The sequence below is a fragment of the Esox lucius genome, chromosome 12 (genome assembly GCF_011004845.1).
Source record: "Esox lucius isolate fEsoLuc1 chromosome 12, fEsoLuc1.pri, whole genome shotgun sequence".
Taxonomy (NCBI): domain Eukaryota; kingdom Metazoa; phylum Chordata; class Actinopteri; order Esociformes; family Esocidae; genus Esox; species Esox lucius.
In genome coordinates, this window is record NC_047580.1 from 11,111,800 (window position 1) to 11,129,226 (window position 17,427).

Genomic DNA, 17,427 nt, shown 5'->3' on the forward strand with positions numbered 1-17,427 from the left:
CGGGGAACTATAGTTAAGGAGGATTACAGTTAAGGAGAACTACAGTTAGTCGGGACTACAGTTAGAGGAGAACTACAGTTAGGAGGAGCTATTGTTAGAGGTGAACTCCATTTAGGGCGACTACAGTTAGGGGGAACTATAGTTAGAGAGGAACTACGGTTAGGGGGACTACAGTTAGAGTGGATCTTCAGTTAGGGGGGATTACAGATGGGGGGAACTACAGTTAGAGGAGAATCTACAGTTAGGGGGGATTACAGTTAGAGGGGAACTACAGTTAGTGGGGACTACAGTTAGTGGGGAACTAGAGTAAGAGGGGAACTACAGTTAGTGGGGAACCTGAGTTGGGGAGACTACAGTTAGAGTAGAACTAAAGTTAGAGGGGAACTAGATTTAGGGGGGACTACAGTTAGTGGGGACTACAGTTAGAGGGGAACTACAGTTAAAGGGGGCTACAGTTATTGGGAACTACAGTTAGGGGGGACTACATTTAGTGGGGAATACAGTTAGAGGGGAACTACAGTTAGAGGAGAAGTACAGTTAGAGGGGCTGTGAGTTGAACCTAGGAGTAAAAGCTAAACTGCGCCCCTGATAAGAGTATATCCTACACTGTAATTGGGAGATTTACAGAACTACTGTTGTACCTAGATAGTATCCTTTCATCTCTGTAGATGTGAGTTTTTGGAGTACTATAGTGCAGCCATTCTGACAAAAATATAAACACAACATGAAGCAATTTTAAACACGTGTTAAGGTCATTGACTGAGTTAAGGTTCATGAGGAAATCCATCAATTTAAATAACAGGGATGTAAACAACTTTTGTGTCTTTTGTGCATATGGATATCAGGAATATCTGCATTTTTTTATTTCATTAGCAGTTAACAGTTAGGAGGTGACTTGATCTGTATAGTCCTGTTTGTCTGTTTAGGGCAGAGGGCTGAATTCCACGAACCCCAGTACGGAGAAAGAAGCTGTATAGGTGGGTGGGTTTTGTTGGTCGTGATCAACCCGTACGGCCCTGCCTGCCCTCTGTGTGCTGAGCAGAATTTACAGAACATTGTGTGACTCAACCAAGAGTCATGTAGGACCTTAATGGTGGGCAGGTGGCAGCTGACTACCCTTTCATTGGCCCATACAATATATTGCAGTTCTCAGTATGTTGCAGTTCAGTATGTTGCAGTTCAGTATGTTGCAGTTCAGTATGTTGCGGTTCAGTATGTTGCGGTTCAGTATGTTGCGGTTCAGTATGTTGCAGTTCAGTATGTTGCAGTTCAGTATGTTGCAGTTCTAAGTATGTTGCGGTTCAGTATGTTGCGGTTCAGTATGTTGCGGTTCAGTATGTTGCAGTTCAGTATGTTGCAGTTCTAAGTATGTTGCGGTTCAGTATGTTGCAGTTCAGTATGTTGCGGTTCTAAGTATGTTGCGGTTCAGTATGTTGCAGTTCAGTATGTTGCAGTTCAGTATGTTGCAGTTCTAAGTATGTTGCAGTTTAGTATGTTGGCGTTCAGTATGTTGTGGTTCAGTATGTTGCAGTTCTCAGTATGTTGCGGTTCAGTATGTTGCGGTTCTGTATGTTGCAGTTCAGTATGTTGCGGTTCAGTATGTTGCGGTTCAGTATGTTGCGGTTCAGTATGTTGCAGTTCAGTATGTTGCAGTTCAGAATGTTGCAGTTCAGTATGTTGCGGTTCAGTATGTTGCAGTTCAGTATGTTGCGGTTCAGTATGTTGCGGTTCAGTATGTTGCAGTTCAGTATGTTGCAGTTCTAAGTATGTTGCAGTTCAGTATGTTGCGGTTCAGTATGTTGCAGTTCAGTATGTTGCAGTTCAGTATGTTGCCGTTCAGTATGTTGCCGTTCAGTATGTTGCAGTTCAGTATGTTGGCGTTCAGTATGTTGTGGTTCAGTATGTTGTGGTTCAGTATGTTGCAGTTCTCAGTATGTTGCGGTTCAGTATGTTGCGGTTCAGTATGTTGCAGTTCAGTATGTTGCAGTTCAGTATGTTGCCGTTCAGTATGTTGCAGTTCAGTATGTTGGCGTTCAGTATGTTGTGGTTCAGTATGTTGTGGTTCAGTATGTTGCAGTTCTCAGTATGTTGCCATTCAGTATGTTGCAGTTCAGTATGTTGGCGTTCAGTATGTTGTGGTTCAGTATGTTGCGGTTCAGTATGTTGCAGTTCTCAGTATGTTGCGGTTCAGTATGTTGCGGTTCTGTATGTTGCAGTTCAGTATGTTGCGGTTCAGTATGTTGCGGTTCAGTATGTTGCAGTTCAGTATGTTGCAGTTCAGTATGTTGCGGTTCAGTATGTTGCGGTTCTGTATGTTGCAGTTCAGTATGTTGCGGTTCAGTATGTTGCGGTTCAGTATGTTGCAGTTCAGAATGTTGCAGTTCAGTATGTTGCGGTTCAGTATGTTGCGGTTCAGTATGTTGCGGTTCAGTATGTTGCGGTTCAGTATGTTGCGGTTCAGTATGTTGCGGTTCAGTATGTTGTGGCCAGTCCTAAACCAGCCGTGGCTTCATGGTGAACAGGATTTGCTTCTTGGTGATCACTGTGATGTCATCCTCCCACCTGAGAGTGTGTGAGATCTTTAGCTGCGGTTGTTGCCTGGGGTGATCCGGAGGTCTGAACCGCTGCCTCCAGTGCACGTGTACCGCTGCATGGTTTACAGTCTGTCCTTATTCTTTTTCAGCAAAACCTCTCTCTTCTGTCTTTCATCACTTTCCTTTTCAATAAAGCATTGAATGCATGAAAATGTATCTCAAAAAAATAAGACGGGAATTGTAATTTTTTGGGCCGAGCTAACAGCTGAACCCTGGATCTCAAGTGGCGAATGTGGGGAGCTTTTACTAAGAGCAGGGTTGTCATGACTGTACCAGCCCAGCAGCCAGACAACCTCTCCACGGTTCATGGATTCATTGCTGTCAGTAATAAGAACGATCAGAATTGTGTCATCCGCAAACTTAAACAATAGGCATTGTTTGAGATACAGTCGTTAGTGCAGAGAGAGTACACAGGGGTTGAGAGCATACATCCTTGTAGCACTCCGGTGCTGAGTGAATAAGGGTCCAAACTGTGGGTTCCTTTCTTCACGTGTTGGACGGGAAGTCAGTGATTCACTGACAGATGGATCCGGACTTGTTCAGTTGGGAGAATTTGTCTTGCAGTAGTTCCGGGATGATGCCGTCTTTAGCTAAACGTCATGATTGGTTTTCTTGCGTATGTCTCTGGGTTGTTGAGGTGTTGGAGAATGTAGTCCCCTTACTGATTCTGTTGCCCACAGAACTGCTGGCTCTGTAGGCAAACTGCAGTGGGGATTATGACAGAGGACGAGTTGTGTGAGGGAAAGGTGTGAGAGGGGGAGGTGTGAAAGGGGGAGGTGTGAGATGTGGTAGGGTGGGTGGTTATGGGGAGAGTCAGAGTAAAAGGCAAAAACGCTGGGCGGGCAGGGTGAAATGTGGGGTCAGATGGGATATAGGTGTGGGGGTGTAAGTGGCAAAAGAGAGGAGAGGAAGGGGGTGAGGTTGCCTGCTGATTAACAAGCCTGTGAGAGTGAAATGTGTAGTAAAACTAGTTTAGCTGGTTTGGCAGAGCAAGGTTCAAAGCAAAACTAGGGGTGAAAGTTTATGAATTGGTGATCTTTCTAATACCTTTCAAACAGAATTGTTAGTTGCTTTTCCTGCCTGGCTCTAAACCTGGGGTTTTGCGGACTTTATTCCTGATTGTCAGTTGCTTTTCCGGCCTGGCTCTAAACCTGGGGTTTTGCGGACGTTATTCCTGATTGTCAGTTGCTTTTCCGGCCTGGCTCTAAACCTGGGTTTTTGCGGACGTTATTCCTGATTGTCAGTTGCTTTTCCGGCCTGGCTCTAAACCTGGGTTTTTGCGGACGTTATTCCTGATTGTTAGTTTCTTTTCCGGCCTGGCTCTAAACCTGGGTTTTTGCGGACGTTATTCCTGATTGTTAGTTGCTTTTCCGGCCTGGCTCTAAACCTTGGGTTTTGCTGACGTTATTTCTGATTTTAGCTTGTTTCTTGGCCTCTCTGAAGACGGATCTGTAACTGATCATGGTCTCTTTCCTCTGTGTGGCAGAGCAGAGAGCCATATAAGCTTCTTTCTCCATGAGGAGATTGCTAGACTTGCCAGTGAACCATGGATTATTCTTGCAGCACGACACGTTTTGATGAGATGCAAATTTTTTCACATAACATTATGTAGGATGTGACATTATCAGTGTAGTTTTATATGTTAGTAGTGTTGTCTTTGAATATCCCAAACAGTATCGTCAAGCCAATCCTTTAGCTCTCAAATGGCCTTGTCAGTCTATTCACACATTGTATTGTATGTTCTACAGGCTTTGCAGTTTGTGTGGAGACGGGTATGTGAAGATGAGTTCCCCAGGAGGGCATGGGTGGCAGTGTGGAATGCACCTATAACAGGGCTGTAAACACAACTGCTTTGCCTCATTGTATTTAAATAAGAAAGGATACAAACCTGACAATGCGCTGTGCACTTTGTGTTAATTTACATAAAGCATTCTGCTGAAAATACTGTTTGGCCCATTGATTGAACATCAGCTTTAACCGAACTGATAGGAATTCCATTATCAGTGTTTCTGGGGGTGAATTACTGCTTTACTGGTTAGAGGGTTATGTGTTCATGGTTAGGTTTAGGATTTAAGGTGGGTTTAAGGGTTAAAGTTGGGAGGTTAAACGGGTAATCCACCCCCAGACACACAAAATATTACATTTGGGGAAAGGCTACGGTCTGTTTGCCAGTAAATTACGATGTTTCACAACGATTCACATACGTGGTCTGTCTGTGAAATCTGAAAAGCATGGCGTAACCCGCCGTCATGTTAATTTCTGGGGAATGGAAATGAGGATAGCTTCACATTTCATAATGCTTTTAAAACCATTACCTGCACTCCAGATCCCCAAACCAGGCAGTAGATGTCCATGCCTATCTAGAAGACTTACAGTACATAGATCCATCTATCTTTATCATCATGACAAGTATTCATCAAAGGCGCGTTTTTTCTGCTTTCAGACAGAGATACTTTTGGGGAGATAGGAAACGTCATTATAATGCACTTTTATTTTGTTGTGACTGGTGGTGAATTATGGGTAACATTGGCATAACGGGTGACGCAGAATGACAGCCTGAATGCAATTTTTCAACCGCATACTGGGAACAAGCGTTATATGATCATCCGTTGACCGTGGAGTTTCAGATGTTCTTTCTGTAATACCTCTCTGTTTTACCAGATTAACTAATAATTTGAGCTATGAACACAATTGATACCAAGTTGAAAATGTTAAGTTTGAAACTCCTAAATTAATTGTTCAGTTTATGTAGTTCTTTTTTAACTATATGGCTATTCCCATGATTATATTGACATTGAATTATTTTGTTGATACGGTTTTTAATGATTTGTCTTGTTGCAGAGATAAAAATGTACTAAGCCAGCCAGAGCCGGAAGAACGTTGCAGTATGGGTTTTGTAGTCAATATGAGTCTGCAAGCACTATCATGGAAACTAACCATTACCATGAAATGCATAAAAAATGTCACAACATATACTGTGGCATATACTTACACTAGTATTATTCAAATTTTTATATCATTGGAATGTGTCATTTTTCCCTGAATCTTTTTAACCTTTTTCAGGGAAAGGGTTGGAGTTTTACTCACCAATGTCTGACCTGATCAGACTGTTTGTCTCAGCACTGTGCCAGGTCCACAAACTCTTTCTCCTTGATCAGTTTCTGTTATTAAAAAGGAAGTACAAGTTGTTCTAACGAAGTACAAATGTATGTCTTGCTAAGGTGTTTTGTGCACCAATTAACAGCATTTCGGTACTTTGGTGGTCATGAAAACCAGCATGAACGTGGCTCAGCCAGACTGACTGTACAGCTAATCAAAAGGACCACGTTCTGAGAAACAACCTGATCTAAAGACATCTGAAATAATGGTAGTTCATATTTTGGGTCAGTATATTTACAAGCCAAGTGAGCCATTTTCTGTCAGAAGAGGTAGTTAGCTAGTTATTTTACTTATGTCAGTAACACAGCTTCTCTGGTGAACGTCTGTCTGTCATTCTTTATACCTAAAATCCTAAACATCCTTTGACTTCTGAACATATACCTATGTCACCATTAACAAGACTTCACTACATAAGGGCAACACAGTATGTTTCCACTGCACATTCTCTGATTATAAAAAACTAATAATGGAAAGCAGACACTAGACTCGCTATAGCTCTCGTTGATCTCAATGAAATTGTTGTAATCTGAATAGGCTGTTTGTCTTAGCTCGTGTATTATAAAGTAGAATATGTTGTCCCTCTCTCTCTCCATTTCGCTTTACACCACCCACCCCCGCATGCACTCACACAGAAGGAGAGCACGCCGTTTAGAATGAAGCGGATAGTGAAGCCAGATAAGAGCATGGTGTATAGAATGAAGTGCATAGTGAAGCCAGATGAGAGCACACGGTTAAGAATGAAGCGCATAGTGAAGCCAGATGAGAGCACGGTGTTTAGAATGAAGCGGATAGTGAAGCAAGATGAGAGCACGCCGTTAAGAATGAAGCGGATAGTGAAGCCAGATAAGAGCATGGTGTTTAGAATGAAGCCCATAGTAAAGCCAGATGAGAGCATGGTGTTTAGAATGAAGCCCATAGTGAAGCCAGATGAGAGCATGGTGTTTAGAATGAAGCCCATAGTGAAGCCAGATGAGAGCATGGTGTTTAGAATGAAGCCCATAGTGAAGCCAGGTGAGAGCATGGTGTTTAGAATGAAGCCCATAGTGAAGCCAGGTGAGAGCATGGTGTTTAGAATGAAGCCCATAGTGAAGCCAGATGAGAGCATGGTGTTTAGAATGAAGCCCATAGTGAAGCCAGATGAGAGCATGGTGTTTAGAATGAAGCCCAAGGTGAAACCAGATGACAGCATGATGTTTAGAATGAAACCCATAGTGAAACCAGATGACAGCATGATGTTTAGAATGAAGCCCATAGTGAAACAAGATGACAAGAAAGAGCATAGGCGTTTTAGTACTACTAAGACTTAATGGATATTTGTATAAAATGTTTACCAAGTGGTACTTTCTGACACAGTTATAGCAAGCAGGATGGAGTGATGCCATGACTGAAAGAGACTAGTGCAGAATGGGGAGGGGTCGAGAGGGGGCAAATCCCTTCTGAGCCCCCCCACGCACATTTACTGTACATGCTCTCTCTGTCTCCTTTTCACTCACACACACAAGCGCACACACATACAGATAAGATCAGAGATCAGGGTTATAATTAGCTATCAGGGTCGGGAGTGGAGCAGGAACACAGGGATGGGGGTTGGAAAGAGAGGCAGAGGTAGAAGGGGCTCGGGGGAGGGAGAGAGGGACGGGGTATGAGTGCTGGTAAAAGTGTATGTGTGTGTGTCTGTGTGTGTGTGTGGGGGGGGGGGGGGTAGTGTCTTGGGGGTGGGTGGTGGTTAATCGGGTGGGGATACTGGTGTGGTATAGACCAGAGACAGAGAGAGTCATGGTTAGCGGATGGAGTAACATAATGACTATGAGGGTGGGGGAAACAGACAGAGCTGTGGTATACAGTCAGAGCAGAGACAGGGGGAGATGGAGGGAGGGAGAGAGTAGAGACAGAAAGGGAGGGAGAGAGAGGTGGGAAGGAGAGAGGCAGAGGGTGAGAGAGGTATGGATAGAAGGAGAGGAGTGGAAGTGAGAGAGCGAGCTAGACAGATAGCAGTGCTAAGGGCTAGCTGATACTATGTGCTGTCAGGATTTATGGTGGGGTAAGAGGGCAGGGGGCAGGGGGATAAGGGTGTGGTTAACAGTTTGAGAATAGACAGGAAGAAGCTGGGGGAAAGAGGAAGTGTTCCTCCCCCACAGTGTGTGGAGGCTTTGCTGTTTCGGTCTGAATTGACCTCGCCTGCATATGCACACACACACAGGCACAGTCACACTCGTACAGACATGTACGCACACACTACACAGCAAACACACACACCTTGGGCGAGGCTGACCCAGCCTGCTGACTTCAGCCTTTTGACAGGACGAGGGCTGCTGCGCCTATGGCCCGAACAGAGGGCTTACAGACCTTCCCGTAACCCGGCAGCCATCACCAAGGTAACACAGGTCATGGCCTAGTTTCAATCTGACCTTTGACCCCTCTTAAAGAGATCATCTCTGTTATCTGGGGGTCGTCATCTTCAGGTTAGGTCAACTGACTCAACAGATGTGCTAATCAGGTTGTTCTTCTAAGAAAATGGACATCCCTTTAGTTCCTGGCTCATGAATGCTGCCAATGCAGATTTATTTTCTGTATCAAATGGTCAGAACATTTTAATAAACTTATTTTGACTTGATTTGAAAAAAGCTATTTGCAAATGTATTTATTGATTTAGTTAGTTGATATTTGTTAGTACATATAATTTCATGAAATAACTATAAATTGGTGGTTACCCACTGTACATTCAGTAACTCACAATAGTGGGGAAACCGCCCCCTCTAGTGGTGTAAGAAACACTGTACATCTCTTATGTCGGCTACTCTGGTACTCGAGTATCACAGGAAACAGATTGAACTGAATCAACTACAGATTAGATCAATTAGCTAAAGTGGTCGTGTGTGATGCCAAAATTAAAACAACATTCAGCATTACCTGATTACCTGTCACCTACCCCTGCTCTATGGAAAATCTGATATGCATACTCCTCAGCGCCTCTCTCCCCATTTCCTTCTGAAAACAAATTGGATGAGAAAGCTAGAGATTCCTTCCTTTTCACCTTCTCCTCAAATGGGTTTTAAAGAAGAAAATAAGTAGAAAGAACGTGAGGAGTCTGAAGAGGAAAGGCTGGCTATACTATAAATGGGCACTGACCTATCAAAAAGAAAGTCTAAACAAATGTACCTCAAACAGACAGAAAGGAAAAAAGGAAGAAACCAAAGTCGAGAAAGAAATTGTAGGCTCATAAATGTTCAATACATATATCTTTATTTGAGTCCTGTCTCAACATAAATATGTAGGAACATTAAAACAATAAATTACTGAGTATAAATATGGGATGCTTATCAAGACATGTTTCTTGCCACGCCACGGTTGATTTCAAGATGCATGCATTCATAAGTAGATAAGAGTGTCTGCTAAATCAAGGGACCCATCAATTGAGGTGTCCTTTGAATCAACGCCCATAAGAGTTCAGCGGGGGAAATACGCTCAAAGACAACAGAAAAGGTACAGATAGAATCAATATTACCAGTAAATGAGTAGTGTGATGCATTTTAGGAGATTTACTTCATTTGGCCTGGGATGTACATGGGTTGCTGCAATTTGTGTTCAAATCTGGCCTGGTGCTCCTTCAGCAAAATCCCCTGTCCCGGTTCCTGTTCGCAGGGCGGCAATGCGCCCCTGCGAGAATGCTTCGCCCTCCAAAAATAGTTTGGGTAAGATTGCTTCCCAATACTGTACCTAACTAAATACTGCTGGGAATGTAGCTCTCCTGCCTTGATCTGCAAACACATTTGAAGATGTGCTTCTTTAAGTGATGTGATCACTAAGCTACAAAGAAAATGTAAAATGTAACAACTGCAGTTACTAAAAGCGTTCAAATTGAATTGACAGCTGTGTATTTTGTTATTATATAGCCTCAGTAAGCCATGCATGCAAAAATGATTTGCTTTCCGTCCCTCGTGCTGAAGTTAATATTCTACGTTGGTAGGTACGATAAACGTGCCGCCCATGGAAATCAAACGCTCGTCCAACCTGTTTGTTCTGGCGCAGAGCCTATGCCCAGTTCTCAAATATGATATATAGCTATTGTAGTTAAATTTTACTTGACACTCAAAACATTTATTTATACATTAAAATAAATAAATAGGTCCACACAACCAACCTGGAACCTTGCTGTGACCGACCCAGAGTTTGGAAATCATAATAATAATTTGCTCATTATATTTTGGTGAATTTTACGTACAAATTTAGATAAATTACCAATCACTACTTCCTTTGTCCCATAATCTTGATCATTCTGGGCTGGTCTGGGGCCGCAGAAGGCACTGTTTTCTCCTCATTCGCTCTGTAACTCCGGGCTGATGCAAGAAAGTTTTTCATGGGCTGACGAACCTGAGATTGAGCCAAAAGTCACCATTCTCAAGTTGGACAGTCCTAGAAATCACCTCTCTAGATACACTTTAGGAGATTTGAGGTGAAACCGGTCCAGACTGGTCTCTAGGGTCGTCCTTTGTGGTGGTACATCGGGTCCAGTTGTACAAGGAGGCAAATATTTGCTTGTAACCTTCATTAAAATCATTTTCAATTGCAACACATTGTTTTAGCTATTCATATGGCAGTGCGGAAACCGCGATATAGTATTTGCCACCTCCGTAGTGGAATCTCTAAGCTGCTGAGAGAGACCAACCCAAATGGAGAGAGTATACCAAGTGAGGAGGCAACACATGCTTGACCTGGACTAGTATTTTACATGAGGAATAGGAGCTCAGTAGAACATTTCCGGGGCCGGCACTCAAGTCTGGTGAGCTCTAAGTCAAGCACCGTTCGTAACAGAGAGTCATTTGGTGTAGGAGAGGAAAGGAGAGTTTGGAAGAGAGGCTATTATGCAGTAAAAGCACTCGGATGACAAATTGAACTTGCATCTCTTCAAGCCTAATGCACTCGTTGGCTCACACAATAACAACAACCACTGAACTGAACCCCCGAGCTGACGGAGATGGGAGCACAACTTCATTTGCGTTTTAATTAACACTAACACTGTGAAACACACGCCTGCTGAACAACGGATTGAACACATCTGACAGAAACACATAAAATACTTTAGCCTCTTTCTGATTAAGACTTTTCCCACCCATCATACTATTTAGAAATATCTAGCTGTATAAATAATTTACTTTCTTGGAGACATCCACAGTAACTGCACGCAGTCTCACAGGCTCCAGGCCCCACTAGCATCGCCCACCCAGACTCAAACTCCACGCCAGCTAACACATTAAGGGAAAAAAACGATTAGAAAGGTCCTCTTGTTTGTATGCCTCTCGGGTTCCTCTGTTACCATTAGAACAAATGGAAAAACCAAAGAGAATGTGCTAAATCAAGCCAAGCACAATGTAAGGCTTTGAGACTCTCCTACTTACCCACGTGGCAGACCTTCAGACTGCTGGATCTGCTGAAGTAGTGGAACCCCTGACAAGCCCATGTGGTGGACAGCCAGGCTATCGCTGTAACCATCTACACACTTCACCCTTTGATACGCCTTCCTCGTCTCAGAAAGTTATGTCTGCTTTGTACTTGCTTTATTTTTACTCTAAAAGCACTAACCTGCAACTCCAAAGGGATATGGTAAGCCTGAACTAGAGTCTAAGGTTGGAATGAATCAGCAGCTTAGAGTTTGTCCAGAAACAAAAACCAAAGGAGAAAGAGCTCTGTGTTAAACTAGGCTCAAAGGCAGGCTGAGATGTTAACAGAAAGCCCGCTGCTGTCAGTGTGACCTGCACTGACAGTGGGACTTGAAGCACCCGCCACACACACGCACACGCACTCTCTCTTTCCTGTTTGTGACTGGTGGTAGTTAGGTACATTTTCCATGACATCTAAATCTATAGGTTCAATACAGATGTATATTTATACTGCAAATTGAAATAATTAATAAATTAGTAAATAAATCATCTTTCTCTCTTTCTTTCTTTCTCTCTCTCTCTCTCTCTCTCTCTCTCTCTCTCTCTCTCTCTCTCTATATATATATATATATATATATATATATATAAAAGCATGCATGTTTATTTTAATGTAGGCCTAATGTTAGCAATAATACTGCAATTAAACAATGAAACAAAGATTTAAAAGGTCTGACCAAGCTAAATAATTTCAAAGAACTGAATTACAATAAATGCATTAGAACATAGCAAACGGAACAAGAGGCATGCATGCATACACTGCCTGTAAAAGCATTAAGTATTAACTCAGATTATACTGTAAATAAAAGTGAATCCCATAAAGCTTTTGAACCTTTTCTACAACTAATATAACTCAAGAATGATCATGATATCATTTCTGTGACCAGCCTTACCTTGAAACATTTGTGTGGGATTTTCATCTAATCAGGCTGACAGGTGTCCAGAAGGATGTCCTCGTGCACATGATTCAAGTTTCATGCCAACCATGGCTTATGTTAAAAAAGGCGTAATGCTGGTCCACACAGAAGAACAGCAGAACTGGCTCCTGAATTACATAACCGTTTGGCTGCATTACTCTAATACCATGTAGTAGCCTATTTCGGGTGTGTTAGAATTTTCTTTAATCATTCTTTCGTCTTGGGGTCAGCTTTCTAATTATGGAAAGTATTTAAATATAAATTGAGGTTAGTTTCCATGAGAAGAGGACAACCACAATATCCTTCCTGTATATTGTGAAAGTCAATGAAGGACGCCTCGTTTTCTGTCTCTTTTTTCCTTAAGCAGACAAATCATTATACTGCTTAACAATAAACAAGGAACTATTATTGTATGTGGCTACGTAGTATAGCCTCAGAGACAGACTGGAACCAGAGATCAACTCAGGCTTTTCTAACACACTAATGAGCCAGGAGTTTTCAACTCTTACCCTGCAAGGTCTGTAGCTTGCTGCTTTTCTGTTATACCAGGGTAGGATCTCATTCTAAAAGCACATAGATTACTCTGATTGTTGTATGTTAGTAAACAATATTTAAGCTGGCTAATTGTTCATACCATAACACATTTTTGTCTGAAGCAGATCTAGAATCAGTTTGACCCTCCCTGCCGAACCCACCTCTTGATTGTTAACTGTCAAGTGACCATGAGGTTGTGCCTCACAAACTAATAACAGCCTGCTTATGGTCTCTATCTGATTAAATGTACTTTTTGTTTATCTTTATTGTATATTCAGCATGTCCATTACTTCCAATCCACTGTCTCCAATAACAACAACAGTTATTTTAAGAGCTAATGTGTCTCCCTTTCTATTTCTCTCTTCCTCTTTCTCCCTTTCTATCCAATTATGTCTCTCTCTTTCTATCTCTCAGTCTCTCTCTACCCCCCCCCCCACTCCCCACACACACACACATTTTTGTCTGTTGTCTTTCAGTGTTCGATGTTACTTGTTGCACATGTAGATGTAACTGTACTGTAACTACAGAGCTGCAAGACAAACAGCACTACACCTCCATTCTTAGTTTTTGAGGAAGTCAGCCCTATATTTGTTTTCTTTTTCTGTACAGGTAGGTTATGAGCAAGCGGCCAATGTTAGCCTTTGGAGATTTTGTTTAAAAATGGTTACAGGTAGTTAAGGGAAACATTTGGTCGAAAACTTTGAAAATAGAATGTAGTCAAGTCCCAAGTTTACCTATTCACTTTTGGATAGTTACTTACACACATTTTGTAATACTGTGATAGGAAACATTTGAGTAATGTTTTTTGTTTACTGTCTCGTTAGAAATTGATATGCAAATTTGTCTGGAGATGGAGAAACTCTATGGATTGCACTGCTCGATCCAAAATATCCAGCTGATTGCGTAAAAGCACGGCCAAACAAAGTTAAATGCAAGTTATGGGCAAGCAAGAACAACTAAATCTCAGGTTTAGCTGGTGCTGAAAATGTTCATGAATATATAGGTTGTCACTGTGGCAGCAGAAATGCTGTGGAGATGCATTTGGAGGGGTTCTGCCCAGATTGTGATCTTTTTGTGGCTAAAAAGCATCCTCTGTGAATCGATTGCAGAGGAGTTTTACAAGTGCATCGCCCCACCAGAATTTGGACTCACTGATGACGGAAAGTGTCTGCCGCCTGTGAAGATTCCTCAGCTGCATGTTTTTCTTGGATTATCGTGTTTTTTAGTGGATTGACATAATACACCTTTGGCTTTCCTGCAGTGCCTCTTGCCAACAACACTTCTCCAAATGCTGTGCTTTTTTTGACCCTGTTAACATTGCTGTGTCTTATTCATTTGCATGAATTGTATGAAATGATCATTAGCATTGCTTAAACCAATCCCATTAAAGCTGTCTTTAAGCTCATTAAGCATACATTGCATCTCATCTGTTTTTATCTGTTTTCCAGACTATTATATCTTTTAGACATGCTACTTGCATTGGACACAATGGACCCAAGAAGCTAAACACAGGAATGGGGTACCTGGCTACCATGACTATGCAGACTGTTACACAAAGTTCTGTTTAAGTTTTTTTTTGTCAGTATTCACATTCATAATCATATCAAAGTTAATTATATAAAGGTAATATTTTTGGGCTGGTGTAGAATCCATCTTTCACATGGAGTATTTCTAGCTGAAGTCTTTAAATTGTTCACGTTTTGCTGGGAATTCACAGTGATGTGTTGAGTGTAGGCAAAAAAAAAGGTTGAGCAACATTTAGCCTCAACTATTTTGGTTTTGAATTGGCTTGAATTCTTGTTGTAGTCAGGGGAAAGTTCTGAGATCGCAGTTCTGAGATCTCATTGAACAGCAGCAAAAGAAACCGCTTCTCAGGGCTCTGTGCATCTGTAGAGGGGAAACTTTTGCATATCCACACTTCCTGCAGAGGGAAAACAAAATTAAATGATGTCTTAAACTTTTCTCTGATCTTTTCATATACATTGAAGTGGACAACGTTAAGAGGGAGCCAGGATCACAACTGTTGAGGAAGCTGAACAGGTAATATCCAATGTATGTGCTATTAATATACTATTCATATATTAATACTTTTTGCATCTAAAATATAAACACAGGTTGGAATAGATGGAAGAGTGAAATCCTCCATGTTGCCTTGTCAAAAAGACACACAGATATTTTGTAACTGTATTTCTACTTGTTTTTTTGCATGTTGTGTCAGATCCACATTTACTGGCATTTCTGGTTTTGGACTGGGTATCTACAGGCCCGAAAAACGCTGATGTAGAACCCTGTTCCCAAAAAAGTTGGGACGCTGTGTAAAATGTAAAGAAAAACAGAATGCATTGATGTGCAAATTATTTAAACCCTATATTCAATAGAAAATTGTACCAAAACATTTTAAATGTTGAAACGAAACATTTCTTGGAAAACACATCTTAATTTCATGCCAGCAACATGTTTCAAAAAAGCTGGGACAGAGGCAACAAAAGACTGGAAACATTGTGTAATGCAAAAAAAACTAAACTTGGTGGAATATCACACAACTAATAAGGTCAGTAACATGATTGGGTATTAAAAGATAATTCCAGAGAGGACGGGTTTGTCAGACATCTTTCCACCCTGTGAAAGACTGTAGGCAAATAGTGCCACAATTCAAGAATAATGTATCACAATGTAAAAGTTTGGGGATCTCCTCATTTACAGTATACAATATCATTAAGAGAATCTGTATGCAAGGGATAAGGGCGAAAAAACAACATTGGATGCCTGTGATCTTTGGACACTCAGGCATTACAAACAAACACGTTTCACTACAAGGGCTCAGAAACACTTCAGAAAACCATTGTCTGTGAACGTAAGTCTAAACTCTACCATGCAAATAAGGAACCATACATACGCCAGCGTTTTCTCTGGACCTGTGCTCATTTTAGATGGACTGAGGTAAAGTGGAAAACTGTCCTGTGGTCTCATGGACGCATCCTCCGGGCTAAAGAGGAGAGTGACCATCCTGCTTGTTATAAGTGTACAGTTCAAAAGTCAGCATCCGTGATGGTATGGGGGTGCATTAACGCACATGGCATGGGTGACTTGCACATCTGTGAAGGGACCATTAATGCTGAACACTATATACAGATTTGGGAGCAACACATGCTGCCATTCAGACAATGTATTTTTCGGGGAAAGCCATGCTTATTTCAGCAAGATGCCAAACCACATTCTGCATGTATCCCAACAGCATGGCTCTGTAGTAAAAGAGTCCGGGTACTAAACTGGCCTGCCTACAGTCCAGACCTGTCCCCCATTGAAAATATTTGGAGCATTATGAAATGAAAAATACAACAAAGGAGCTAAACTGTTGAGGAGCTAAAATCCAATATCAAGCAAGAATGGGAAAACATTTAACTTTCAAAACTACCAAAATTGCCCACTTCAGTTCTCAAATGCTTATAGAGTGTTGTTAAAAGAAGAAGAGATGCAACACAGTGGTAAACATGCCCGTGTCCAAACTTTTTTTGAAAGGTGCTGTTAGCATCAAATTCAAAATGAGCATTTTCCAAAAACAGTAATATATCTCAGATTCGACACTTGATATGTTGTCTTTGTAGTTTTCAATTAAATATAGGGATTAAATAATTTGCACATCATTGCATTCTGATTTTTATTTTTATTTTACACAGCGTCCCAACTTGTTTGGAAATGGGGTTGTGAAATGTGCTTTATGTAATACTTTGTATTGATTGAACATCTGTGAGGTTTAGTGTTTGTCAGTTAAAAGACATTGTATTACATTTCCATCAGTCTCTTCAAAAACAGTGGTTGAGCTTGATTTTTTTTAGTGTGGAAATAGACATGATCTGTATTGGCATGGCAGTGCACCAGTGATGTGCAACTGATGTACAGCACTGGGTTCCCGGTGATAATCTGATGTGTCCTGATGTCCAAAAAGATTTGCAGACCAAGTGAAAATATTCAAGTGTACAGCAAAATATAGAATAATTATCACTGTAGTCTGTTGACCATACCAATGCCATCATCCCCATTATACTGGACACAAAGTGTACTTCAGTATAAATCAGAGATGGTATTTATCCTCAGTAATGAGTCTGAGGTTGGAATCCTGTCCTCATGCTATTGTACAAGCGCGTTTGGGCTGTGTCTGAGGGGGCCACCAATTGACATGACTGACCTCCAGCATCTTTTTGACAGTACAACATACTTACCCTCAACTGATCCTAACCTCAAACCATGATCTACAAATGTTATGCTGACTGTGAAACCGGCTTCAAAGTGCCGTATATGTGTAGTAATTGTGTCTAATAGAACGCTCAGCTGGTCAGTATCAGTGCTTCTATTCTTGTAATTATATTTCTTGGTCTGTAAACTGTACATGTTCATAGACTTTCCAACTAGACTATCACAGGGTGGATCCCTTCGTCTAATTAATCTGTAGCAAAGAAGAACACAAAACCTCATACTCCAGCTGTAGGCACCTACAGAACCATTTCTGGAGTAATTTCTGGTTTCCATGGATTAGGAAGGAGAAGAGAAGGACATGCAACAACAGTGGCTCAGACAGTGAAGATAAGTCATCTTGGCTGTAAAATAACTCATCTGTCTTTTGATTTCTATAGGTAACCGTTTCACCGTTATGATGGAGAGAAAAGTGATCTAAAAACCTTTTACAATTTACAGTTATCAATTAAATGCATATTGCTTCTGATTTATAATTATAATGTAGTCTTAAATAATTATAATTTTTTGGCAGAGAAAGTTTGACTCTATAATGTG